Here is a 27,814-nt window from a genome sequence, read left to right on the forward strand (position 1 = left end):
AAAAAAAAAAAAAAATGTTTTCTAGTCAGATTAAGCCCAAAAGAGAGGATGCTGAATTTTGGCTTATTGATAGGTTTAGGTAAGGAGGTAGATGATGCATGATGGTGGGGAAATATCCTAAGAGACTAGAGAATTTAAGGGTATTTGAGGGGTGGATAAATTTTAAGTTTTGTGTGTTAAGGTTAATTTTGAGTGCCAATGTGAAGCCTAGCATGGTTACTGCAAGGGCAGTTAGTTCTAGATGTAAGGGTATGGTTATTAGGGGGACTGTGGCTTGGGGATGTTGTTGGAGATAATGAATCCAGCAGACACTTCCAATCAGTAGGTGTTTGATGGAGTTAATTAAGAGGGGGTTGTTTTCACTGATAGAGGTTAGGGGGAGAAGCCAGGTTGTCCTAATAGAGCAAAGAAGATAATGTGGGCACTATAGGCAGCTGTGAGGGAGGCGGCAATTAGATTTATTAACAGGGCTCAGGCGTTGGTATAAGACGTGTTAGCAGCTCCAATAATCAAGTCTTTAGAATAGTAGTGAGGAAATAGTAGTGAGGAAAGGCATTCCTGTCAATGCTAAACACCCGATAATAAGGGGTGTTGTGGTGAAGGGTAAAGCCTTGAAAAGGCCTCCTGTGTTTCGAATATCTGGTTCGTCGTTCAGGCTGTGACTAATGGATCCGGAGCATGGCCTTAAAAAAAGCATGTGTGCAGATGTGTAAGAATGCTACATAGAGTTGGTTGATTCCAATTGTTACCATTATTCGGCCTAATTGGCTTGAAGTGAAGAAAACGATCATTTTTTAAATGTCATTTTGGGTGAGAGTGCATATAGCTGTGAATAGGGTGGTGAGGGCTCCTAAGCACAGAGCTATTGCTGGAATAAGTTTGTTGTTTTCTCTTAAAGGGTAAATCGAATAGGTAGGAAGACTCCTGCCACAACTATTGTGCTTGAGTGGAGCAGGGCTGATACAGGGGTGAGGCCCTCTATTGCTGAGGGGAGTCAAGGGTGGAGTCCAAATTGGGCTGATTTTCCGGCTGCAGCTAGTACAAATCCTATAAGGGGGAGGTTTGAGGGATTTAGGTCGAGTATAAAAATTTGTTGCAGGCCTCCTGTGTTTGAGTTAAACAAGAATCATGCTGTTGATATAATGAACCCTATATCCCCAATGAGGTTATATAGGATTGCTTGGAGAGCAGCTGTGTTTGTGTCTGCTCACCCAATCACCACCCAATAAGCAGGAAGGATATAATTCCAACCCCCTCCCATCCAATAAATAGTTGGAAGAGGTTATTGGCAGTAACAAGGATTAGCATGGTGATGAGGAAGAGGAGTAGGTACTTGAAGAACCGGTTAAGGTAAGGGTCTAAGTGTAGGTACCATATTGAGAACTCCATAATGGACCACGTAACAGATAATGCTACTGGTACAAATATTATTGAGACGTAATCTATTTTGAAGCTAAGTGTTAATTTAAAGGTTTGGACAGTGATTCAATGTCAGTTTGAAATAACTATTTCTTGGCCTGTGTGGAGGAATATTATTGTTGGAACTAGGCTGGTAATAAAAGCATATGAGACGGTATTTTTTTTTACAAATGATGGCTATTTGTCACTTTTGTAGAAATCTGTGTCAGTTATTATAATTGGGATGATTAGTATAAGTAGTGTGACCAGAGCAAAAGAGGAAAATAGGTTTATTACTTTTACTTGGAGTTGCACCAATTTTTTGGCTCCTAAGACCAATGGATAACTACTATCCTTTAAAAGCCTGAAAAAGCCATACTGTTAGGCATGGGGACATGAATTAGCAGTTCTTGCAATACTTTCTCAGTAAATAAGAAGTCTCAGTCTTTTGTTACTAGATTCACAATCTATTGTGTTTTTTAAACTGTATTTACAATACAGGGGGCCTAGGATAATTTTGGGATTTAGTGACAGGAGTAGGAGGGGTTGAATGGGGAGGGCTATAAGGGCATTTTCTCATGTAAAAAAAGGGTGTAATGTTTTTAATATGGTGTGTGTATTTACCACGTTGTGTCATAATTAGTATACATATAGAATATAGGGCTGCCATTACAATGTTAGTTCCTATTAAGATAATGGTAAAATTTGATCATGAGAAGGTTGATATAACTACAAACAGTTCTCCGATTAGATTAATAGTTGGGGGTAGGGCTAAGTTTGCTAGGCTTGCCGGTAGTCCTCAAGTGGCTACTAGTGGGAGGAGGGTTTGTAGGCCTCGGGCTAAGACTCTAGTTCAGCTGTGGACTCGCTCACAGTTTCAATTTACTAGGCAGAATAATATAGATGATGTGAGGCTGTGGGCCGATTATTAAAGCAGTGGCTCCTATGTAACTTCAAGGGGTCTGGATGAGAATAGCTGCAATAAGAAGTGCTATGTGGCTGACGGAAGAATATGCGATAAGTGATTTTAGGGCTGTTAGGCGTAGAGAGATTGAACTGGTTATGCTTATCCCTCATAAGGAGAGCCTAAGAAAAGGGTATGCTATGAATTCTGTCAGGGGTTTGAGTATTGCTGTAATTTGTAGCATGCCGTAGCCCCCGAGTTTTAGTAATACGGCTGCAAGGACTATAGAGCCTGCGATGGGGGCTTCTATGTGTGCTTTGGGTAGTCAAAGGTGGAGGCCATAGAGGGGTATTTTTACCATAAAGGCTATTATGCAGGCTAGTCATCTAAAGACGTTGGATCAGGAGTTGGGTAATGCTTGGGTTCAAAATTGGACTACTAGGAAATTCGGAGAACTTGTGGTGTTTTGCGTATATACTAATGCCACTAGCAGCGGGAGTGATCCGATTAGTGTATAGAACAGAAAATAGAGCCCTGCATTGAGGCGTTCTGTTTGGTTACCTCATCGAGTAATGATGATGGGCGTAGGAACTAGTGTGACCTCGAATATAATGTAAAATAGAATTAGTTCTGTGGTGGTAAATGTTATGATTAAAAATATTTGTAATATGATTAGTATGGTGATGTATAGTTTTTTTCGGGTCAGCGATTCTTTGAGCAGGTGAGATTGGCTATTAATATCAGAGGTAGGAGTCATATAGTCAAGATCAGTAGTGGTGCAGATAGGGAGTCGGAAAAGAATATTAATGAGAAATTAAGGCTATTATCATCAAACTGGTTAAGAAGAAGGCTTGTGAGGCTAATTAGCAGGCTATGGGTTGTAGCGTTAATTCAAATTATATTATTTTTTGATAATCAAGTCAGGGGTATTAGTATAATCATAGGGATAATAAATTTTAGCATTGGAGTAAGTTAAGATTTTGTACGTAGTCAGTACCTATAATTTCTTCTTCCAACAGGGCTACCATCATCTCTTGCCAGGACGATGCCCTCCTAACTGGTCTTCCCAATTCTACGGTTGCTTCTCTCAAGTGAACTCTTCGTGTACAGCTACGGTAAGCTTTATTTTTTAAACTTTTTATTAAAGTATACCATACATGCACAAAAGTTCACATATTATGTGTGTCATTTCATAAATTTTCATAAACCAAAAACACCCACTTAGTCATTACCAAATCAAGAAAGAGAACATTCCTGGCCCACAGAAGCTTGCCCTGTTCTCTCTTCCAGTCAGCAGCCAGCCGCCGCCAAGAGCAAATACTTTTCTGACATCCACCAGCATATATAGTTTTGTCTGTTTGTGCTTTATATAAATGGATTCTTGGAGAAGCATTCTTTGTTCACTGGGAATTTTTCCTTTTTTCACTGAACATTATGGTTGTAAAATTAATCCATGTTGTTGTGTGTAGTTGTTGTATAGTCCATTATTGTGTGAATATACTAATATACACATATTAACCTATAAATACCCATTTATGTGGTGGGCATTTAGTTAGTTTCCAATTTAGGTCTATCACACAATTGTGCTGCCATCAACATTTCTGTTGATAACTTTTCATGAACATGTGTATGCCTTGCTATTGCATAAGTACCTAAAAGTGAACTAGGTAACAGATTTGTTCAGTTTTACTATATACTTCCAAATAATTTACCAAACTTTTGTACCAATTTACACTAACAAACAGTATATAAATGAGAGCTACATTTGCTTCAAGTATTTGTCAGCACTGTATATGGTCAGTCTTTTTTTAAACCTTTTTTAAAATTCTTGAGGATGCGGAGTTGAATTGCATTGTGATTTAAATTTGCATTTCCCTGAAAACTAATGAAGTTGAGCACATTTTCATATGGTTATTGGATGCCTGAATATCTTATTTTGTGCACTTCTCATTTTTCTATTGGGTTGACTGGCTTTCCTTATTGATTTGGAGGAGTTCTGTATGAGTATGCATTCTTTGTCAGACATATGTACTACAAATATCTGCTCCCACTCTGTGCATTGCCTTTTCAATCTCTTAATGGTGACTTTCTAGGAACAAAATTGCTAAATTTTAATATAGTCCAATGTACCATTTTTTAAAAATTTATAGTAAATATTTTATGTTTTTTAAAAGAAATATGGGCCTACTCCAAAGTCACATTTTTCTTTTTCCTCTAAATGCTTTGTTGTTTTACCTATTACACTTAGATCTATCTAAGAATTGATTTTTATGTTTGGTGTGAGGAAGGGATCAAGATAAATTTGTTTTACGTATGGATATCAAATTATTCAACACTATTTATTGAAAAGACAGACTTTCTGCCACTGCATTGAAATGTTACCTTTTTTGTTAATCAGATCAGCCTATATGTGGAGGTCATTTCTATAGTCAGCTTATCTGTCTGGGATCCAATACTACATTGTCTTAATCACCATACTTTATAATAAATCTGATTCTTGATATTTGGTACTATTCATATTCCATCTGTTAATCCTTCTTCAGTATTGCAGGACTATTTTTGTACCTTTGCATTCTATATAAATTTTAGAATCAATCAATCTCTTTAGAAAAAACACTGGAATTTTTTTTTTTTTTTTTTTTTTTTTTTTTTTTTTTTTGCTGTACGCGGGCCTCTCACTGCTGTGGCCTCTCCCGTTGCGGAGCACAGGCTCCGGACACACAGGCTCCGCGGCCATGGCTCGCGGGCCCAGCCGCTCCGCGGCATGTGGGATCTTCCGGGATAGGGGCACGAACCCGTGTCCCCTGCATCGGCAGGCGGACTCTCAACCACTGCGCCACCAGGGAAGCCCAACACTGGAATTTTTATGGGGATTGCACTGAATCTATTAAGTAGTTTTTGGAAAAGTAGTATTAAATCTTTCACTACAAGAATATGGTATAATCTTTCATTTGTTTACTTATACTTTAATTTTTCTCAGCAATATTTTGCCATGTTAACTAAAGATGTCTTGCACATCCTTTGCTGGATTTATTCCTAAATATTTGATTTTGTAAACTGAAGTATAGTTGACTTACAATATTATATTAGTTTCAGGTAAACAACATAGTAATTTGGTATTTTTATAGATTATACTTTATAGAAAGTTATTTTTAAATATTGACTATATTTCCTACACTGTACATTACATCCTTGTAACTTATTTATTTTATACCTAGTGGTTTGTATCTCCTAATTCCCTTCACCTATTTTGCCCCTCTCCCCTCTGGTAACCACAAGTAACCATAAGTTTTTTCTCTGTATCTGTGAGTCTGTTTCTGTTTTGTTACATTTGTTCCTTTGTTTTATTTTTTAGGTTCCACATATAAGTGAAAACATACAGTATTTGTCTTTCTCTGCCTGACTTATTTCACTAAGCATAATACCCTCCAGGCCCATCCATGTTGTTGCATATGGCAAAATTTTATTCTTTTTTATGGATGAGTAATGTTCCACTATACTTATATATGCCACATCTTTTTTATCCATTCCTCTGTTGATGGACAGTTAGGTTGCTTCCATATCTTGGCTATTATAAATATTACTGCTATGAATATTGGGATGTATATATATCTTTTCAAATTAGTGTTTTCATTTTCTTCAGATAAATACCCAGGAGTGGAATTTAAATCATATAGTAGTTCTATTTTTAATTTTTTGAGAAACCTCCATACTGTTTTCCATAGTGGCTGCACCAATTTACATTTCCACCAACAGAGTATGAGGGTTCCCTTTTCTCCACAGCTGTTGCTATTTCTTGGTTTTTCTGATGATTTCTGACAGGTGTGAGATGATATCTCATTGTGGTCCTGACTTGCATTTCCCTGGTGGTCAGTGATGTTGAGTTTCTTTTCCTGTGCCTGTTGGCCATCCACATGTCTTCTTTGGAAAAATGCCTATTCAGTTCCTCTGCCCATTTTTAAATCATTTTTTTTAGAGTTGTATGAGTTCTTTATATATTTTGGATATTAACCCCTTACCAGACATATCATTTGCAAATAACTTCTCCCAATCAGTAGGTTGCCTTTTCATTTTGTTGATAGTTTCCTTTGCTGTACAAAAGGTGTTGAGTTTGATTAGGTCTCATTTGTTTATTATTGCTTTTGTTTCCCTTGCCTGAAGAGACGGATCCAAAAACAATATTGCTAAGACCATCATCAAAGAGCGTATTGACTAAGTTTTCTTCTAGGAGTTTTATGGTTTTATGGTTTCAGTTCTTTCATTTATGTCTTTAATCCATTTTGAGTTTATTTTTGTATATAGTGTGAGAAATTTTTCTAGTTTCAGTCTTTTACATGCAGCTGTCCAGTTTTCCCAGCACTGCTTATTGAAGAGACTGTCCTTTCCCCATTATATATTCTTGCCTCCTTTGCCATAGATTAATTGACTGTATATGCATGGGTTTACTTCTGGGCTTTCCATTCTGTTTCATTGATCCATGTGTCTGTTTTTGTGCCAGTACCATACTGTAGCATTGTAGTATAGTTTGAAATCAGGGAGCGTGATAGCTTCGGCTTTGTTCTTCTTTCTCAAGAAGATGTTTTGGCTGTTTGGGATCTTTTGTGGTTCCACATGTAGTATAGGATTATTTATTCTAGTTCTGTGAAAAATGTCATGGGTATTTTGATAAGGATTGCATTAAATCTATTGATTGCTTTGGGTTGTATGGACATTTTAACAACATTAATTCCTCCAATCCATAAACACAGATATCTTTGCATTTAATGGTATCAGCTTCAGTTTTCTTCATCAGTGTCTTATAGTTTTCAGAATACAGGTTTTCACCTCCTTGGTTAAATTTATTCCCAGGTATTTTATTTTATATTTTTGGATTTGATTGTAAATGAGATTGTTTAACTAGTATTGGGAGTCCTAGTCACAACAGTCAGGCAAGAAAAATAAATACAAGGCATCCAAATTGGAAGGGAAGTTGTAAAACTGTCACTATTTGAAAATAACATGATTCGTTATAGAGAAAACCTTAAAGACTCCATCTGAAGGCTAATACATTATGAAGAACTAATACATAAATTCAATAAATTTGCAGGGTACAATATTAATATACAGAAATTTGTTGCATTTCTGTACACTAATAGTTAACTCAGAGAAATCAAGAAATATTTGATTTTTTAGTGTTTTCATTCCTGGTTTCTTTTTATAGTTTTCTTTGTGGCTGGCATATAGAAATACAATTGAGTTTTTATATTGACTTATATCCTGTAACCTTGATAAATTCATTTGTTCTAATATTGTGTCTGTATATTCTTTTGAATTTCTCAAGTACTCTGTCAAGTCATCTGTGAATAGTTACATATGCATTTCTTCCTTTCTGAAATAATACCTGTTGTTTTATTTTTTTGCCTTATTGCACTATGATCTTCAGTATAATGTTAAGTAGAAGTGGTGGTAGTGGGTATTCTTGTCTCATTCCTGACCTCAGGAAAAAATTTTTTATGTTCACCACTGATTATGTTGCTCACTGAAGATTTTTATGGATAGTTTTATTAAATTAAGGATATTTTTCTATTGCAAGTTCATTAAAAGTTTTATCATGAATGGGTGGTAAATTTTGTCAAATGTGTTTTCTGAATCAATCAAGATACTCAGTTTTTTTCCTTATTGTGTACATTTGATTAACATACATTGCTTGGTTTTTATAATCTTTAGTGACCTTTACATACTTTAAGTAAACCCCACTTGATCATGATATCTTATCCTTTTAATACTGCTAGGACTTCCCTGGTGGTCCAGTGGTTAAGACTGTGCTTCCACTGAAGGGGGCATGGGTCTGATCTCTGCTTGGGGAAGTTTTGCATGCTGTGCAGTGTGGCCAAAAAACAAACAAACAACAAAACAAAAAAAACCTGCTAGATTCTGTTGGTAATAATTAAAGGCTTTTATGAGATAAAGTGGTCAGTAATTTGCCTTTATTAAGATATCTTTTCTAAATTCTTGAATTACAGTTATGCTGGTCTCATAAGATAATTAAAAATTGTTCATTTTTTTCTGTTCAATGGAAGAGTTTGTGACATTGTTATTGTGTGATATTCTGTGATATTACTCTCTAATATATGTAGAAGAATTCATCAGGAAAGCCACTTGGGCCTGGAGTGTTCTTTATGGGAAGTATTTTTAAACAATATATTCAAGTCTTTAATAGAACTATTCAGATTTCCTACTTCTTTTTGTCAGCTACAGTAACTTGAAATTTAACAATTTTGTTTAAACTATTAAATAATCAACGTGAAGTATTTGCAATACTTATAATTGTGGGATATAGATGAGGGAGTTTTTAAAAATAAAACTATGATTATGTTATTTCTCTGCTTAAATATTTCAGTGATATTTCTGGCTCTTAGTTAAAGATCACACTGTTATCTTGTCCGAAAGGCTATTCTTAATACCGCCCTAATTCCTTTGTTGGTCTTTTCTGGTGCTACTCTCTTGCCTCTGCTCATGTATTTCTAGTCAAAATGAGCATTTGTCAGTTTTTTAAACATTACATTCTTCATCTTTTCATGTTGTCCTGGAACATGCTTTTTTTCCTACCAGCATGTTTTTTCTTATGCCACTCCCTTTATGTAGTCAACACTCATAGTTATCTTTCAGGGTTCATCTCAAGCATCACTTTCTCAAATATATATTCTTAACACTCATGTAGTCTTAACACTCATGCAGTTCCCTCTCCCAGTGAATCAGAAGATCCGGTGATGGTTTCTAGAATTTGCACTTTTAAGAGTTCCTCAGGTACTTCTTCTGTATTCTGAAGTTTGAGGGTCTCTGGTTTAGTACTTGGATCGGGAAAAGCATATCCACATAAAAGTGTCTGGTTATTAATATTGGGCATGGAGCAAAATAAGGTACCATTTGGAGGGTGAAGAAATATCTCATACAAGCTTTCTGGGCTTTCTGTTCATCCTTTGAGTGATTCCTTTTATCTTTTGCTAATGAACACTGGATCATAAGGGGCCTAATATGAGGGACAGCAACATGTACAACCCGTGTAGGGTCTCTGAGAGGTATATAATGTGCCAGAAAGAGCACGACCTTTAGATTAATGAGAAAAGCTCAGCACTAGTAAGCCCTACTCTGCCAGTCTTACAGGGTCATTGTTAGAATCAAATGAAAGAAAATGTGAAAAAGCTTTGTAAACTACAAATGGGAAGGTCAACCACAGATGAATAAACAATAAAAATCTAACTTCTCTTGAAGCCATTAGAGAGCTGAGATTGCAGAACAGTCAAATTGCCTGTAATCTAAGGAAAGACAGACACCTTCAAGGAGGCCGAGTGAAGACCAGCCTCAGAAACAGAGAAATCAGCTGAATTTATAGGCTCTTCTGCATGGTACCAATAAGATACTAATAACAAAGATTGGGGGCAGAGTGAGAGTCAAGGGGTCTCCCTTCGGGTGTGCGTCTAGAGAGGTGAAGCAGCCTCTATAGGAAAGGCTTGAAGGCCTCACTGGATCCTTCTTACCTACCTGCCTCCCCAGGGGCAAAGCTGCCAATGGGCTCAGTTTAGATCAGCTCACCTCTGGCTGGCTGGGCTCTGTGGCCAGGGGGTGATTAATTTTAACATTGTATCTGTGATATAATAAAGTATATTTGATCTTTGTCCCTGGTTTCTGGCACAGAGCTACAAAAATCATTGCAATCCCCTGTGTGCTCTTTGTTTCTCTCTCTCCCCCCACCATGTGTACACATAGTGAGAAGGTAGCCAGAAAGAGAGCTCTTAATAGTAGCCAAATCAGGTGGCACATTTATCTCTGACTTTCCAGCCTCTAGAACTGTGAGAAGATTTTTTTTTTTCTTTCAGCCATTCAGTCTATGGTTTTTGTTAGAGCAGCCCTAGGAGACTAGGAGACCTGGGGACTGCACTTGCATCTGGTGTCTGAAGTAGGAACAATCTTGTGAAGGACTATGCCCTCAATTTGTGGGGTCTTCATTTTTTCTGGGTAGTGTCAGAATTTAAATGAATTGTAGGACATTCAGCTGATGTCAGAGAACTGGTGTTAGAATACGGTGTCAAAGGTACCAGATCTTTTCTCTAACATTTCTGAAGTACAAAACAAGACAACCAATGACATTTGTTCTCTGAACTTCTCATCTGCTGAAAACATAAATATCTAAGGCAGACCTGAGAGATATTGTGCTTTCAGTTCCAAACCACCTTAGTAAAGTGAACATCTCAAAATGTGTCACATGAACTTTTGGTTTCTCAGTGCATAGAAAAGTCATGTTTACACTATACTGTAGTCTATTAAGTGTGCAACATTATGTCTAAAAAATAATGTAAATATCTTAATTTAAAATACTTTACTGCTTAAAAAATGCTAACCATTATCTAAGCCTTCAGCAAGTCATAATCTTTTGGTTACTCTTGCATTGAGAAACCAAAAACATTTGTGTGATTTGCTTTATTGAGATATTTGCTTTATTGTCATGGTGTGGAATTGAACCTGCACTATCTCTGAGATCTGCCTTGTAATATCAAAGGTTACTGATCACAGATGACAACAACAAATATAATAATAATGAAAATGTTTGAAATATTGGGAGAGTACCAAAGTATGACACAGACACAAAGGGAGCAATTGCTGTTGGAAAAAGAAAAATGTAACGTCTGTGAAGCACAGTTAAGTGCAATAAAATGAGGTCTGCCTTTATAACTTTTAAACTGCTTTCAGTTCCATTGTCTGCATCCTCAGCTGTATCCCTAGCACCTAGAACAATACTGACACAAAGTAGATGCTCAATAAATACTCGTGGACTCGATGAATGAATGAACCAATAGCCTTCTTTTCAGAAAACTGATGTGTAAGTGCCATCAGAGTTAAAAAAAATATTTTTCCTAGAAATTTTTCTAGTATTACATACTTGCTAGTTAGACTTAATCCAGATATAATACGGGGTCTTCTCAGTTCATTAAATGTCAGTAGGACTGCCTCAGATCCCCCAATTTCACAGTTTGGCAAAGCTCTAAAATCTTCTTTCTTCTAAAAAATTGTGCTAATTTATATAAACTATATTTCAAAGGTTCCCCTCAATTTCCATCCCATTTGCAATATGCGTGCTTTCTGTTGTATCTCATCCTGCCCCTTATGTAAAGCTTATTCCCATTTATCAGTACACTGCCCCCCCCCCATACCAAGCATTTTGTAAACTTAATAACTTTACCATAGATTTGGGGGGTAGAGGTCAGAGGGCGTCGCAGGACACAGCAGGTCATCCTTTTCCTTGTGCTGCCCCTCCTCTCCATCCTCCCGCCTCTGACTTCCTGATACCAGGTCGGGCCCATACCCCAGAGACTCGTTTACCCAATCAAGGCATTTTCCAAACAAAGGCAGCTTGATCCCTAAGTCTCTTTTTCCTACCAGCTATGAGAACTCAATTTTCTCCCTCACTACATTCTCCAGTGAGCAGCACAGTTAGAGCTCCTTGTGAATTTATTTCCTAAATTCTCTCCTTGAACCTTAGGTGGAGAAAAGAAAAGGAGCACAATGACAAACAGGTCCACTCCCTTGGCCCAGCCTCTCTCCTTTCTTTCTAATCTAGAGCTCTTCTTTGAGGCCGAAGAAGGGTATTGCTTGCAGAATTTCCCCTGGTGTTGACTAACTTCCTTTTGGGGGTGTTAATTACCCCAAGTTCCTCCTCTGCATTCAAGCCCAGCAGCCGGGTAGGCCACGAGGGTGGCCAGTAATTGTACAGGTGTATTTGATTCAAACAAGAGAGCCTTGAGATTGTTTAGGGTCCCTTTTAGGTTTAAGCAGAAATTTCAGTGCACTATAAGAAGGAACACAGTTAAAAAGTAAGAAAAAAGTTTACAAATTGAGTATCTTCAATATGGACGGGAAGGAACACCTATGTATTTTTAAGAAACGTTTTCTCTGAAAAAATTGTCCCAGAGCTTTTTTCTTTTTAAGTAGAATGGACAAAGAATCAGAAAACATGATGGCTTCTCTGACAGATTTCCTCTAAAGCATGGCAACTAAGCCCTCTACAGATACTCACTGCAAACCAGTAGCAGAATTTCGTGATACTTGTTTTAATGAAAAAGGAAATCAGATTGCCGAAAGCAATTCTTTTCTGGACTAAAAAAAAAGATTCAAGGGAAAGTGATCTTTCCAAAGCTATAGTCACCAGAGAATTCCCCTTTTCACAGACTCTAAGCATTGAAATCTTGGAGAATCTAAACACTGAAAGAATAGGCTGCCCATGATCTGAGTTTTGGATCCACAAAAATGTTAAAATAGTAAACATTTGTACAAAGACACCGAAGAATATTTTACCAGTTACTTCAGAGATCTTCCTGTACCTTGCTGTTATTGACAAAAATAAGAACTGCTTTCTTCAGTGTGGACAGACAGTGTAAGGTGTGTGTGTGTATGTGTGTGTACTGCTCTCATTAGACTAGAGGCAGACAGTAAACAATCACAGGAACAAGTATGATTGAAATAAGAGCTATGTAGCAAACTTCAAGTATAAATTCTTATTTACTTAGATTTTCAGACTATAAATTTTTGGACAAATGAGAAGTCTATTATAATATGAAATATGTAGAAGAATATTTTTGTAAACATCATGCACACAAATATGCCCCCCAAATATTCTATTTTTCTATATTAAAGGAAGATAATGAAGATCAATTATAAAAGTTTTAGACTATTTAATTTTCACCAGGGAGGAAATAATGTTTAAAAATGCTTTTACATTAGGGAAGTTTTATATTTCCCTAAGGTTTGATTTGTTTTTTCTCTTCGAAATTGAGAACTCTATAACAAGTTAGGTTTCCCTTTTTGTAATAATTTTGAAGAAACTCAGTGTCAAATTTAAAATTATGTCGAATACTATGGCTGGCATTTGTATGCTCATTTTCCTTTGTTCTGATGTTCTATTTCTATTGCATTATTACTTGTGTTTATCTTTTATTATAAGCCATTTAAGAAAACTTTATAAGAAAATAATTGGGATACATAAATAACTTTGAATAACTGAAAAAAATCTCTAATTATGTGAATATATATCTATATAGATGTTAAAAATGAAATTTCAATAATCCATAGATTCCTTAAGCACCTATTTTGGAAATTACCTTATGAATACAAAAATTATTAATAAAAGAAAATCTATGATAGCCATCCATTCCTTCTGTTTATCATATACTCCAGGATATAAGCATTTAAACTAGCAAAATGTATTATTTTTTTCTTCAATTTGTTAATGTTTCTGAAAATCGTACATGATTTTTACAAAACACTTTTTCATATATTGTACCTTGTGAATATATTTCTCATTTGTCCATAAATTTATCATCTGAGAACCTACATAAACAAGAATATATACTTGAAGTTTCCTACATAGCTCTTACTATAATCATACTTATCCTGTGGTTATTTGTTTAATATCTGCTTCTATTCTAATGAGGGCAGGAACCGTATTTATCTTTTCATCAATTTCCACATTCCTCTAGAGCAGGGGTCAGTAGACATTTTTTTTTGTATAGGGCCAGATAATAAATATTTTAGCTTTGCTGACCATAAGACCTCTTACAACAACTCCGTTCTGATGTCCTAGTGTGAAAATAGCCATAGACATTAAGTAAATGAATGGTTGTGACTGATTTCCAATAAAATTTGATGTACAAACACTAGTGGCAGGCCATAGTTACCCCTGCGTACCCCTGCTGTAGAGTTAATAGACAAGCAATATTTTTGCAACTGAATGAATGGGAATCTTAAATTCAACATAAGATCTGGAGAAACAACTGATTCCATATTTAACAGCATTAATTGTGGAACAGTTGTTTGTTCCTTTTTTTTTTTTTTTTTTAAAGAAGATGTTGGGGGTAGGAGTTTTTATTAATTAATTAATTTATTTTTGCTGTGTTGCGTCTTCATTTCTGTGTGAGGGCTTTCTCTAGTTGTGGCAAGCGGGGGCCACTCTTCATCGCGGTGCGCGGGCCTCTCACTATCGCGGCCTCTTGTTGCGGAGCACAGGCTCCAGACGCGCAGGCTCAGTAGTCGTGGCTCACGGGCCTAGTTGCTCCGCGGCATATGGGATCCTCCCAGACCAGGGCTCGAACCCGTGTCCCCTGCATTAGCAGGCAGATTCTCAACCACTGCGCCACCAGGGAAGCCCTGTTTGTTCCTTTTTTAAAAAATCACATATTACTCCTGAGTTGAAAATGATATTAAATATTCTAAAAGAAATCGGGACCAAAGTTAACACGCTCACCGTTGGTCAACTCTGAATGGTAACATAGTCTAAAGAAATATTATTTTGGTTGTTTGCAATATAATTTCAGTGGTTTGTCATTATGTTTTTCCCTAAAAAGAGATAATTAGAATAACAGCCCACTAACAAATATAAGGTACATGCGTATTGATGTATGTGACAACTATCATCACATCAGGAAATCACTATAGTTGAATGAGTTTAAAAAGTGAGAGCTTCTTGAACGACTTGTCTATTGAGCTGTGTTTTTCAAGGGAAAAAAAATGGACTGGCCTGGAAACAAAGGAGAGGACGTCTCAGACAAAGCTTAGTGGATAATGGATACATGGTAGGGCAAGCCTTAATTCCCCACTCAACTTTGCTAACTTAGGCCTCTCCTAAATAAAGAAATATTAGATGAATACCTCCAAGTCATTTAGCTCTGAAAAGTAAGGCTAATTTTTCCTCAGACACAGGTTTCCAATAGTTTGCCTAAATGTACTTTCTACTGCTTCTCCCACAGACTATAACATGCCATTGATTTTTGTAAGCTTTGTAATTTTTATTTTTTCTGTCTACCATCTCTTTCATGCTCTGCTTTAGAACTTATCTCACTGGTTGGGCATACTGCTGGTGGACATTTAATTGAACTTTAGCCATTTTCCATCTGGGTCTCGAAGAGAAGAATTTTTTATTTCTGTTCATTTATTTACTGGAAAAAAATGAGACACATTGCAGAAAGAATTAACCCAAATTTTGTGGAGATAGCAAAATAGATCTTAATAGGTACCTACCATGTTGCTGGTTTAATATGCTTTATGGTCTGTGTGCTCAGATTGGTTTCTTTGCAAATTAGCTTGTAGAACTTACGAAGTAAAGAAAAATAAGATTTTTGAGACTAAAACAAAAATTTAAGTGAAATTTTATAGAATTAGGAGATAATTGTACCAAGCTGTCAGAAGAAAATCAGAAAATGAACTTCAGTGTTGGGGTGGGAAGCATCACTGAAAAGAATCACCTAAAACTTTTACATATAGAAGAAAACAGATTGGGAAATACTTTTGCAGATAATACAAGAGTAAATGCATGTATCATATTCTATGAAGTGCCCTCTATAAAGAGAACATAGTAAGCAACCAATATGTAAATGAAGAAAATAAATAAATGAACAGAAAATGTACAAAAGACAAATAGAACTTGGTAGCAAATATAAGGGCACATTTCAACACTTGTAAACAAAGACTTCCATGTAGCAACATTTTGGTCAAATTCATTAATCCATTTTAGGAGCACTCCCCAATGTTGGTAAAGATGCAATGAAGCTGGTTGGGACTAAACATAGGTGGCATGAAACCTTTTTAAGAAACAATAAGATAGTTGGTCATATTTGCCAAGAGGAGAAAAAAATGTTAACACTTGGGATAAGTCATCCCTCTTCAGGGCAATCATGCTGGAGAAATAATCTAAATGGAGAAAGGTACCTATCTAAAAATTTTCATAGCATTTTAAAAATAATAAAACTATAAAACCTAGCTACTAGTAATGATGGCACATGCAGACAATTAAAATAGCAATTGTGAATACCATATACTGCAAGAAAAATGCTTCTATAGTATTAAATAAAAATCTGAATACAAAATGTGTACAAAATCTGAATACAAAATATGTACATATAAACAGTGTTTTATATATATATATAAAACAAAGATATGTAGTAGAAGTGGGAATATGGCTGTTTTAAAATTTTTTAATTCTGTTTAATGATAGAAAAATGCAATTAAACATTTGAACTTAATGCTACAAATGTAATCATCTATATAATAGAATAATTTAATTAAAATGTTAAAGTTGTCAAATAACCTTTCTAAAAACTCACCTTTTTTAAAGTTAGAGAAAGAAAAATTTGTTTTTCTTAGTGACATATTTGCTTTTACTTCTCAAGGATTTCTTTGAAATTGGCTCATCTGCCAAACTTCACACAAGCCCAGTTTCTGCTATGAGGTGATGTAAACAACCTGAGAAAACTATTTTGGTGAAATTAAGATTCCATAGATTTCTATCCCCAAAGTGACATCTATTCCTTTCTAGAAAGGGCTAGATTATACGAATATGGAGTGTCTGAAAACATTTCATAAATATGTGACTTTGGCCTCTTGATTTAATCTGGAGACTTAGATTCCTAATTCATAATATGGTAATAATATTTTCTCTTTTTCAAGATTATTATAAGAATTAAATGAGATAGACCTAGCTTCATTAACACGAATTTATTTCATTTCCTATTTTGAGTAATAAAGTGAAAATCAGAAAAGTATATGATAAAATTCCCTGCCCTGAGAAGCAAGAGACCTGATTCTAAATGTGTGCTGCCTGGATAATCACCCTGTTTCAGACTCATTTGTCTGATCTGGGAAATGGAGCTGGTCTGGAAGACTTATTGAGGTTCTGTCTCACTTTATTGCCCCCAAAAGTGAGAGTTCTGCAACCACATGCATAATGATCATTTTTTTCACATTTCATCTTAATAAAAGTTTTACGTTTAATCACTAGGAATGTTTGTCTCTAATTAAAAATATTCTCAAACCTCAGATTTATAGCTGGAGTGGAATGCTTAAAGCAACAGATAGCTAGGTAAAAATTGAAAACAGCACTGCCTAGTTATAGTTCAACTTTCGTTTGATTATTGGACATGAGTCACAGGCTATGTTAAGTCAGGTCGGATTATAATAAATCACCTCAGACTATGCTAAATTTGCTCAGGCTATGGTGAGTCTGCACAGAGTGTGTTGAGTCAGCTTGGATCATGCTGAGTCAGCTCAGGTTATGCTGAGTCACCATCAACATAATGGTCGAATCCATGTGAGGGATCCCTGGTCCCTCCTCCAAATCTCCCAACTCCATTGTCTTCTTTATTTAAAGCTATTAATGTACCGTATGTTACAAACAGTAAGTTCACATAATGATTCCAATAATATTAGAAAATCCCTCTCCATGATCATGTCAGTGCCTTGGAAATCTCAACCACCTTAACCATTCTGCCCTGGAATTTGATGACAGGCTGTTTTATCTGGTTGTAAACACAGGATTGCCTTGAAACTAAAAACAGAAGCCTGAAAGGAAGGCAAAACCCATTTTCACAAGAGATTCACCAACCTGAGTAGTAAACACTCCAGCTCCACTTGAAGTCAGGCTTTCTCTCCTAGTGGGAAAAACAAAGATGTGAAGAGGGAATAAAATGTAAAGAGGATACAGAAAGGAGAGTGAGGACTCCATCAGATGCCAGCATCATGGAGAGGGCAAAGGGCAGTGTGCACCGTCCAAGCTGACCTGGTCACTGTGTGACTGCACCTGTAAGCCAGAGCCTCACAAACAAAGCTGTGTATTATAAAGCCTGACCTAGATTAGAAATTCACAGGAATTTTAAGAGCACTCTCCATGTTAGTGAGAATGTGATTAAAAAATAGGACTGAAGAGAATGTGTCTGCTGGAATGGGTAAAGGGAAGATTTCATGCATTTATTTGACACTTACAAGACTCTTTTAGGGGACATATCCCTGGATCAGCAGTTGTTGTAGCAGTAGACCTATCAGTGGCAAGGTCTTCCAGAGTGCACAGTATTATGTTTTATGGTTTCCTTTTTTATAGCAGATATCACCTAATTAGGAAAAGAGATTTTACTGCAGATTTTATTTTCTGTAAAAGTCAAAGCACTTTCAGGAAATGGATGTAGCACTTTCCCAACATGCTTAGCTAAATGAGAATTTCAAAAAACAGCAACTGGCAAAATCTTCTCCTTTTCTTGAATGATTGGTGAAAAGAGGAATAATGGAATAGTCTTCTGCCTGAAACACATAAACACCTGTTAATGTAGATTAAACCTCTAGTATTGGAAGTTGTAAAACTGTTCAATGAATTTTATACAAATATCAACCTTCAAGGGAATGGCAGATTTGAACTTATATATTAACTCAATTTTGATTGTTTACTATGCACAGCATTGCACTGGATGTTACAGATTTAAGGTGGCTGCACTAATACTATCCTTCTGCATTCAGTTCTGAACCCATTAAGAAATATGACTAAAAAGAGACCTATCCCTAGATATTCATCCCTTTAGAAATCCCCATGGAGACTATCAGTAGTTCAGCTAGTACACACCAAGTATGGACCATGAGTTTTTCACAAAGATACTGTTAAAGCACAATTAATACAATAGGAAGGGTTATAAAGAAGGGGAAGGAAGAAGGATTTGGTAGCAAGAGTTTCAAACTGCTGTGCAGCTCTAAGAAACTTCCGCAAGGCTGATCCAGAGTGCTTCCTGCACAGGACCAGGCAAAGGAATGGACTGTAGTGATACACCCACTGGTTTCAGTCATTTGCTGAGATCAACCTGGCATAGCAAAACCTCAAGACATAGTGTCATCCAGAGGGCAGCCCTGCATGCTGACTGTCTATGACCCCAGCTGCAGGAGACCAGGATGTTGCAATTACAGCTGCCATAACTGGTATGGTAATAATGATCCTTTTCCTTTCTGACTAAAGTCCAGTAAGTATAGTTATATATTGGTAAAAAATTGTTTTTTTCATCTGCCAACATCTTTGTTTCGCCTTCATGCTTTAAGTATGTTCACTGTGCCACAATACTATATTGACAGATACTACTTCAGCCCTTTGAAAATAGTGCTGCAGGGGTTTCTATCTTTCATTTTGTATTAGTAAATCAGCTTTCAGTCTAATTCTCCATTTTAAAGTAAATTATTTTCTTTCTGGTTACTTTAAGATCCTTGTCTTTGATATTCTTATAATTTCACTACAGTATGCCTAGGTATAATTTTGATTTACTTATGCTAAGAGATTTGCTTGCATTCCTGAATCTGGGCATTCACTTCTATTACCAGTTCTGGAGGTTTTAAATTTTTTTCTTCCACCTCTATTATCTCTTTCTGGAACTCAAATTAGACTTATATTCAACCTTCTCCCTCCAATTGCTGAAAGGTACCTGGGGATAGACTTTGCTAAATCAAAGGAAGAACTGATTAAAATTTAGATATTTCTAGAGATATCCTACAAAGCTTAAGGATGTAGTGAGAGTGTTTTTTTGGTGCTAGAAATATCTGAGCAGAGTCTGGGCATGTTTAAAGAATATCTTCTTGCCGATATCCCAACATGATAAGGGTGAATTTATAAGACGATTTTTAAGTTTCTTCAAATCTTAAAATTCTATTATTGGTTTAATAATGTTCAAATAATTTTATTTCTAAAGACTCAAGGGTTGTTAAATATTGTACTTTAACCTACATCCATGATAATACGTGCAAAAAGGGCCTACCTTGCCACTCTTTCAAGAATGCTGATATTAATTTAAAATGTTCTACACAGTTGACCTTGATGTTTATTCAGCATGGATTAATGTTGACATGAATAGTACAGTTACCGGTCAAAATTATTTTAGATTGTCTCAGTGTTTTTTTTTTTTAATATCTTTATTGGAAAATAATTGATTTACAATGGTGTGTTAGTTGCTGCTGTATAACAAAGTGAATCAGCTATACATATACATATATCCGCATATCTCCTCCCTCTTGTGTCTCCCTCCCATCCTCCCTATCCCACCCCTCTAGGTGGTCACAAAGCACCGAGCTGATTTCCCTGTGTTATGCGCTGCTTCCCACTAGCTATCTATTTTACATTTGGTAGTGTATATATGTCAACGCCACTCTCTCACTTTGTCCCAGTTTACCCTTCCCTCTCCCCGTGTCCTCAAGTCCATTCTCTAGTAGGTCTGCATCTTTATTCCTGTCCTGCCCCTAGGTTCTTCATGACCTTTTGTTTTAGATTCCATGTATATGTGTTAGCATATGGTATTTGTTTTTCTCTTTCTGACTTACTTCACTCTGTATGACAGACTCTAGGTCCATCCACCTCACTACAGATAACTCAGTTCCATTCCTTTTTATAGCTGAGTAATATTCCGTTGTATATATGGGCCACATCTTTATCCATTCATCTGTCGATGGACACTTAGGTTACTTCCATGTCCTGGCTATTGTAAATAGAGCTGCAATGAACATTTTGGTACATGACTCTTTTTGAATTATGGTTTTCTCAGGGTATATGCCCAGTAGTGGGATTGCTGGGTCATATAGTAGTTCTATTTTTAGTTTTTTAAGGAACCTCCATACTGTTCTCCATAGTGGCTGTATCAATTTACATTCCCACCAACAGTGCAAGAGTGTTCCCTTTTCTCCACACCCTCTCCAGCATTTATTGTTTGTAGATTTTTTGATGATGGCCATTCTGACCAGTGTGAGATGATATCTCATTGTAGTTTTGATTTGCATTTCTCTAATGATTAATGATGTTGAGCATCCTTTCATGTGTTTGTTGGCAATCTGTATATCTTCTTTGGAGAAATGTCTATTTAGGTCTTCTGCCCATTTTTGGATTGGGTTGTTTGTTTTTTTGTTATTGAGCTGCATGAGCTGCTTGTATATTTTGGATATTAATCCTTTGTCAGTTGCTTCATTTGCAAATATTTTCTCCCATTCTGTGCCTCAGTGTTCTTGTGAAGCTTTAATCAAGTTTAAAACATGTGTTAAAGAAGCAAATCTTCCTTCTTTGGCTACAGTTCCCATTCATTGTTCTGTAATTCTTTAAAAAAAAATTCTTGCCTATAGGGTCTTTGAAAAAAAGAACAAATACTTGTATTTGTCCAAATGCTTGTCTTCAGAAAGCACATCCACCATCACTCCAGATTTCTTGTACTCTTTAGGTTCATCATGTAATTCATATCAGCCTACTTTCCCCCCATGCTACTAAGCTGTCTTTATCATTGCTTTCTTCTAAATCAAACAAAAATTAAATGAATTAATAAATGTAGAACATTTAAAACAATGTCTGTAGATAAAAGAGAGAGTGGCATGTCAAAGCTCCCAAAGGAATTGTTTATGGCATTTCTTGCCCCCTTCGTGGTCATTTGGATCATCTTTTACATTGCCATGCACTATGACTGAGGTACAGCCCTCACTTGCTCCCTGTCCGGTCCAAGGGACCATCTTAGTTATTGCACAGAAACATGATAGTAGGGGCTCCCTAACCACAAGGCAACTGGAAGTCCTGTGTTTCCTGGACTGAGAATCAGTGTGTTGGGAGTCGGTGTTTTCTGCAAGGGTTGTGACCTGAAACTTTTTAAAGAAGCATACACCATCTGGGGCAGCATTTCTGAATTACCCATCACCAACTCTTTCTTCCTGGACACCCCCAGGAAACAACAGTTTGCCAGTTAGAGCTGTCATTTAATTTGATGCACCTCTGGGTCTGGATGAAACATTAAACTGTCTCCCCCCCCATTAGGTATATAGTTTTTAAACTATTAATGAAACTTCAAGTCTTCAGAAAACAGTATGGTTGTATGTGCATGGTCCATATCACAGTACAAACAGCATCTAATAACAATTACCATTGTAGAATGTTTTCAGTTACTAGAATAAATCAAATCTTTAATTGAAAATAAGTTGTATTTAATAACGTTGTTTTCTACTTTACCAGAATTTCCATATTATACAGCTCCTGAGGGTGTCCATGTAAAGAGCAAGCCCTTGGTTTTATGTAGTACACAGCCTGCATGGCTGTAGAAAATGGTCTTGCATGCTAAGGTAACTGGCAAAAAGTTATCACATTTTCTTGTAGAGATGAGAAAAATGTTCTCATTGAATTGGTCATAAGGAAACTCAATAACTATTAATGACTACTCTGAACAACTTCCCAGTAACACTAATTATTAATATGCATCCATTCAAATCAACATATTTATTGGTATATGTACATATGGTAATTTATAATTTTCAAAAAGTTAAAACAATGAATTCATGTAAATGCAGAATATAAGCTAGCAATTTTTTATGTCTGTAATTTTATTCAACTCATGAATTAATGAGCAAACTAGTAAGATGTAGACTGACTCAAGTAGAATTTGAGGAACATATACATGTGTGTGCACACATGTGTGTGCATGAAACATATGTTATATAATACTAAACTGGCTAGTATTTCTTAGGGCAGTAAAATGATATGTTTGTTGTTATCTTGACTGCATAGCAGAAATTACTTGTATTGTACAAGTTAATTTCTAGCCCACTAATTATAAACCAGCCTACAAATAGAAAATCAATTAAATGTACACCGTCATATAAGATGAGACAATCTCTGGGGGGTTTCATAGACAATGCCCACCAAAATCCCTTGCTCATTTCCAAGTCTCAGCTCAGAGAACTACCAAGTAAATTAGGGATGTGAAAAATGTCAGTATGGTGAAGATACATGAATTGTATTGTCCTGGGGCTGTTTCTCTGAACCTACTAATGAAGACTGAATCTTTTTAGTTACTTACTTTTACATTTATATTGGAGCTAAGTATAGTATTTATTCTTGAGAAACAATTTTTTTTCTTATGTAGTCTTTCTGGGTTAATCCTTCGTGTGTATGTATACGTGAATACTTATACCTTTAATATATTGCGTGTAAAAATTTTAAGGTATATAAGATCAATGGATACAAATAAAAAGTCTTTATCATCAAGCCCAATGTTATCTTTACTTTTTAAGCAATTCAAAATAAGTTCATCCATTAATACCATCTGCTGTAATGGTTTATATAATGATTTATATAATGAATATTGTCTCATAATTGGGAAATTTTTCTTTCAGATACCTAAATAGTTAATTTATTTGCAAATTCTTCCCATAGAGTTAAACATGATCCATGCTAGTATATTTCCTTCCTGCCAATTGAGCTTTAATTTTTTTAAGTGGTCTTAAAATGTTGGTCCTTTAGTAGGGTGAGATGCTCTCTGTTCCTTCCTTCTATCACTTTTTCCATTCCTTGATCATATACTAAGGCATTGATTAGTCTGTATTATCCGTATTAATGGGTAGAATCACTGCAACCTGAAATGCATACTTGTGTGTGTACCTCTCACTCTAGCTTCCTGTCATCTCCAGGTGAAATCAGTAAGCCAACGAATTCTCCCTTCCTGCACTCTTTTCCTTGTACCCACAGCTAACACAGACTGGCTATCCCTTTGGATTGTGCAGCCAGGTAGAAGGAAGTAGGCTTATGGAAGGATATTCTGTTCTCTTCCAGTAAATTGCATGTTCCAAGTGTTTTACCAAGACTCTGCTTCACTAGCCCAGCTAGTAACATGGGGGCTGCTTTTTGCCCCAGCGGTGTTGGTGTCCTTCTTTGTGTTCTTAGTCCCCTTGGGAAGCCTGAGTAGGAAAGGAATGATTGGTTAACTTCACTTGTATACCTAATAGTTGTCACTATTGATTCTTTCTTTAAAAAGCATATATTGGTATAGAGGGTTGTACTTTTATATTAAAGCTCTTTACGAGACATAAAAAGAGGATAGTTTTTCATTAAAAAGAAGGAAAATGGAAAAGAGTTTTTTCCCAGTACATTTCAAAGTCGATTTTTCTCTACTCCTCCACACTATGCCAAAATGACATTAAAATTAATATTTAAAATAGGGGAAAGAAAAGAAAGCAAAGCAAAAAAATAGAGAGAGAGGGAAATTAAAGAAAAGGAAATTGAGAGTCTTCAGTGAATTTCTATTATGTATCAGGGGCTCTGGTGTTCCTTGAGAAGCAGCATGCTATCATGACGAATAGACTGGGCTCTGAAATCATATTTCCTGGACTCATAACCTTCCACCACCTACTGGCTAAGTAACCTTGGGCATATTATATAACCTTGTTGCTCCTCAGTTTTCTTACCTGAAAAATGGAAATAATAATGGTTGCTGACAGGATTAGGTAACTTACTCTCTGTAAAACACATGCTAAGAGATGTGATTTTGTATCCTTGCCTTCAGCTTTTGCAGTCACCCTGTAAGAAGCCCTTAACATTTCAATGAGAAAAAGTAATCAGTGTGAAAGATCACATCTAAATTATTAACACTTTGCTTCTTACTGAAATGCAAGGTATAAATATGTGTCTGTATTTTAGAGTTACTACAAACAAAATAAAAGGTTTGGCCCAGTTTGGAAGTGATCAAGAGTTAACAAACTTTAGTCTCTAAACATTTAGTTTATCTGTTTTTCTCATCAAGACAGCACTAAAAGTATAGCAAAGAGTAACACACTGAGGTGACTTTCTCTGTTTTTAAGGAAGACTGACAAGATGAGACATTTCATTTGGAGAAAAGTCCCTTTTACTAAATTTCCTTTGTATTGTGGCCACTACTTACCTTTTCCAAATTACTATCATTGTTTCTGACATATCTCAATTCTCCAGGCAAATAGCATTCATTGCTTTTTCCCATACATGCGCCATTATTTCTTGTCTCTGTGATAGATACCACGGTATTTGAGTTGACTCTAAAAAGCATTTATTCTGTCCCTAAATTATCCTAATCATACCTCTAGGTTAGCCAAAATGCAAACATTTCCAGGAAGTCTTGACTGAGTCCCCCAAATAAATGTAATCTCTCCCTCCTCTAAACAAACTTGAGACTTGATCTGCATGCCTCTTCTGATACTGTCCATATTATTATTATTTTTGTGTGAAGAGAAGGAATTGTCAGTTGCAGGCTAAGTTTTGTCTCAGTGTGCCATTTACTGTGTGTGATATGTCTGGGGAATTGCTGAGTCCATTCAGCCCAACAATTCCTTACATCTCAGAGTATGTAGCTTGCACGGAGAACATCTCTCCAAAGAGGAAAGACATAGACATAATGAAGCGTTATTTTTCAGGGAAGTGGTGAGAATTGCTTGATGTCTTTCACTTGAATTTGTTGTTGGATATGTCTGTGTCTTGCATGTTTCAGGAAAAGGGGCAGCGAGGAGGTTGTAAGTTAAAACAGGAAGATGTTTTACTAAAACTCTATGAGAGGTTGGAAAATAAACAATACACTTTGGTATCCTAATTACAGTGCATTAAAATGCAAAGAGGAAAGGGGCCTTTTCCGCTTCGTGCTTTAGAACTTTGATATATTGAGCGCCACAGTGCATCCGTGGTATCACCTGGCAGAAGACTAGGAATCAGCAGCAACACTCCTCAGGCATGGATGGTGGTACATGGCAGGCATGGATACCCCGTGGAAGAAGCTAAGGAGCTTCGTAACAAATGTGTACCAAGAGAGTGCCACAGAGTCCCGTGAAAAGGCAGGGATGCCCCAGATAACCACATGACCTGCAGGGGGCACCAGTGGCCAGCATCTATTGGATAAGCGACAAATCCTGTTGGAGCCTAAAAATATTTGGTTGTGAATGACTCCACAGTCGGCTGAGGTACTAAACCTGGAAAATGAAGGAAAATGGCAGCCAAACATGACATGTTCCACCCAGTGTTAGTAGGTTGTATTCAACTCTTCTCTCTCCTACTAGGATTGTAAAGAGGAGACTACACATAGAATGAATCGTCACAATGTTAGCCTAGCATCCTGTCTGAAATAATGTGAACAAAAATTCGAGAAATGAACAGATGAAGATGGAGTAGTAGTGTAATCCCATTAGTTAATGGGATGAGTGATTTTTAGATCCCTACTATGTGTCTGGCAAAAAAAAAAAAAAGATGCATTATATATTTATTGTGTACAAATCACACATGAGGAACTGTATTAGGTGCTGTGAAAGACACAATAAATAATTACAGCTGAACATGTGAAAACAATAGTTTACTTAACAAGGTGACAGACCTAAAAGGAAGTCAGAAATAAAGCAAATTAGATGTCTAACACTCTTCTTATATAAGCAGCTTCGGCCCTAAATTTCTTTCAGTTTTTCAGTATATGGTATATCTAGGAAATATGTGCTTCATATTATATGAAATAAAATACAAGTAATTTGAAAACTGTTTAACCTTTATCACTGATCAAAAGAATAATGACTGTTATCTAGCATTATTCACAAAGTGTGATTCATTCACGAACAAGGCTCCTTTTGAGAAAGGATTCCATAGCCAAGTTCAGAAAATATCACCTCATGTTTCATTTCCTTAAAGATTCACAAAATATGAGCATATTAAAGACTCTGATAGCAGTTACAGTAAATAATCCTGATGAACTAAATCAACATTTTCAAAGTTACTTGAGTAAAAACGTCAGTTTTTTCATAGTACACTGTTCTGCCGAAATGAATTTGAAAAATGCTTACTTTTCAAAATAATTAGAATAAGTTAAAATAACATTAAAATATGGGAACTAATTTTATTCTTTCCTGTTTCTTTTTGACTATTAACCAAAATTGAAAATATGTGATACATTTCTACTTTCTTAAAACATTTAACTGTTTATAATCAATTTTCCCAAGTAACTACAAACTTCATGATTACAAAAGATTACTTAGTGTTTATACCTTGCCACATAGATGATAAGTCAAGACTTACAAATTACTGTGGGTGGGCTGCATTGTTCAATAAATAAATCAAGAAAGTAAATTGAAAAAAATTATTTAAGTAATTGCAATTATAAATACAAATGTACAAAAATGTGTATTTTAGTTAAAACTAAAAAAAAAGCCATAAAAATTTGAAAAAAATAGTGGAAAATGTTTAGTTAGCACATAATTATAAACTAATTTGTAGACATATGAACAATGAATACATTTTTAAGGCCAATATATGTGACTAGGCAGATATAAAAATATCTGTGCCTTGAAAACATCATAAAAGATTGAAAAGCAAACAGCAAGTTGAGAAACACAACCACGTGGAAAGCACTCAGCCTATTGTTGCTGACTTTGAAGGTACAGGAAGGGAATGTAGGCCAAGGAATGCAGTGGGTCCCTGGAAGCTGGAAAGGAGGAGGAAAACGATTCTCTCCTAGAAATTCTAGGAGGAATGCAGCCCTGTCAACCCTTGGACTTTAACCCAGTAAGATCCATTTCAAACGTCTAATGTAAAGAACTATAACATAATGTGTGTCATTTTCAGTCACTAAATTGTGGCCATTTGTTAGAGCAGAAACAGAGAACTAACAGACCTAGAATAACTAAGTATATTTTACTATTATGGTCTCATCCTTACACTTCTGAAGGTAGAGAACATATATTCAAAAGAAAAAAGAGTAAAGAAAAGTAAGAGTCCTCTTATATTTCTGACATAAAGTTTGATGTTCTCGGAATCCTGGGCTCTGTCAGGGGCTCTGTCAGAAACTCTGTAATTCCATCTGAAGGGCATCTCTCATTAATGCTCATTTAGTTCAGAGAAGACTTTATCCACTGGGCAGATGGCTGTGAGGAAGAACGGAGAAAAAAATCCAC

General features: G+C 36.1%; 1 pseudogene; it reads right to left on the bottom strand.

The window, feature by feature from the left end:
- The window catches only part of LOC132481177 (NADH-ubiquinone oxidoreductase chain 5-like), a 59,706-nt pseudogene that overhangs the window by 350 nt on the left and 31,542 nt on the right, over positions 1 to 27,814 (bottom strand).

This window comes from Mesoplodon densirostris, chromosome 20, assembly GCF_025265405.1.
Source record: "Mesoplodon densirostris isolate mMesDen1 chromosome 20, mMesDen1 primary haplotype, whole genome shotgun sequence".
Lineage (NCBI taxonomy): Eukaryota > Metazoa > Chordata > Mammalia > Artiodactyla > Ziphiidae > Mesoplodon > Mesoplodon densirostris.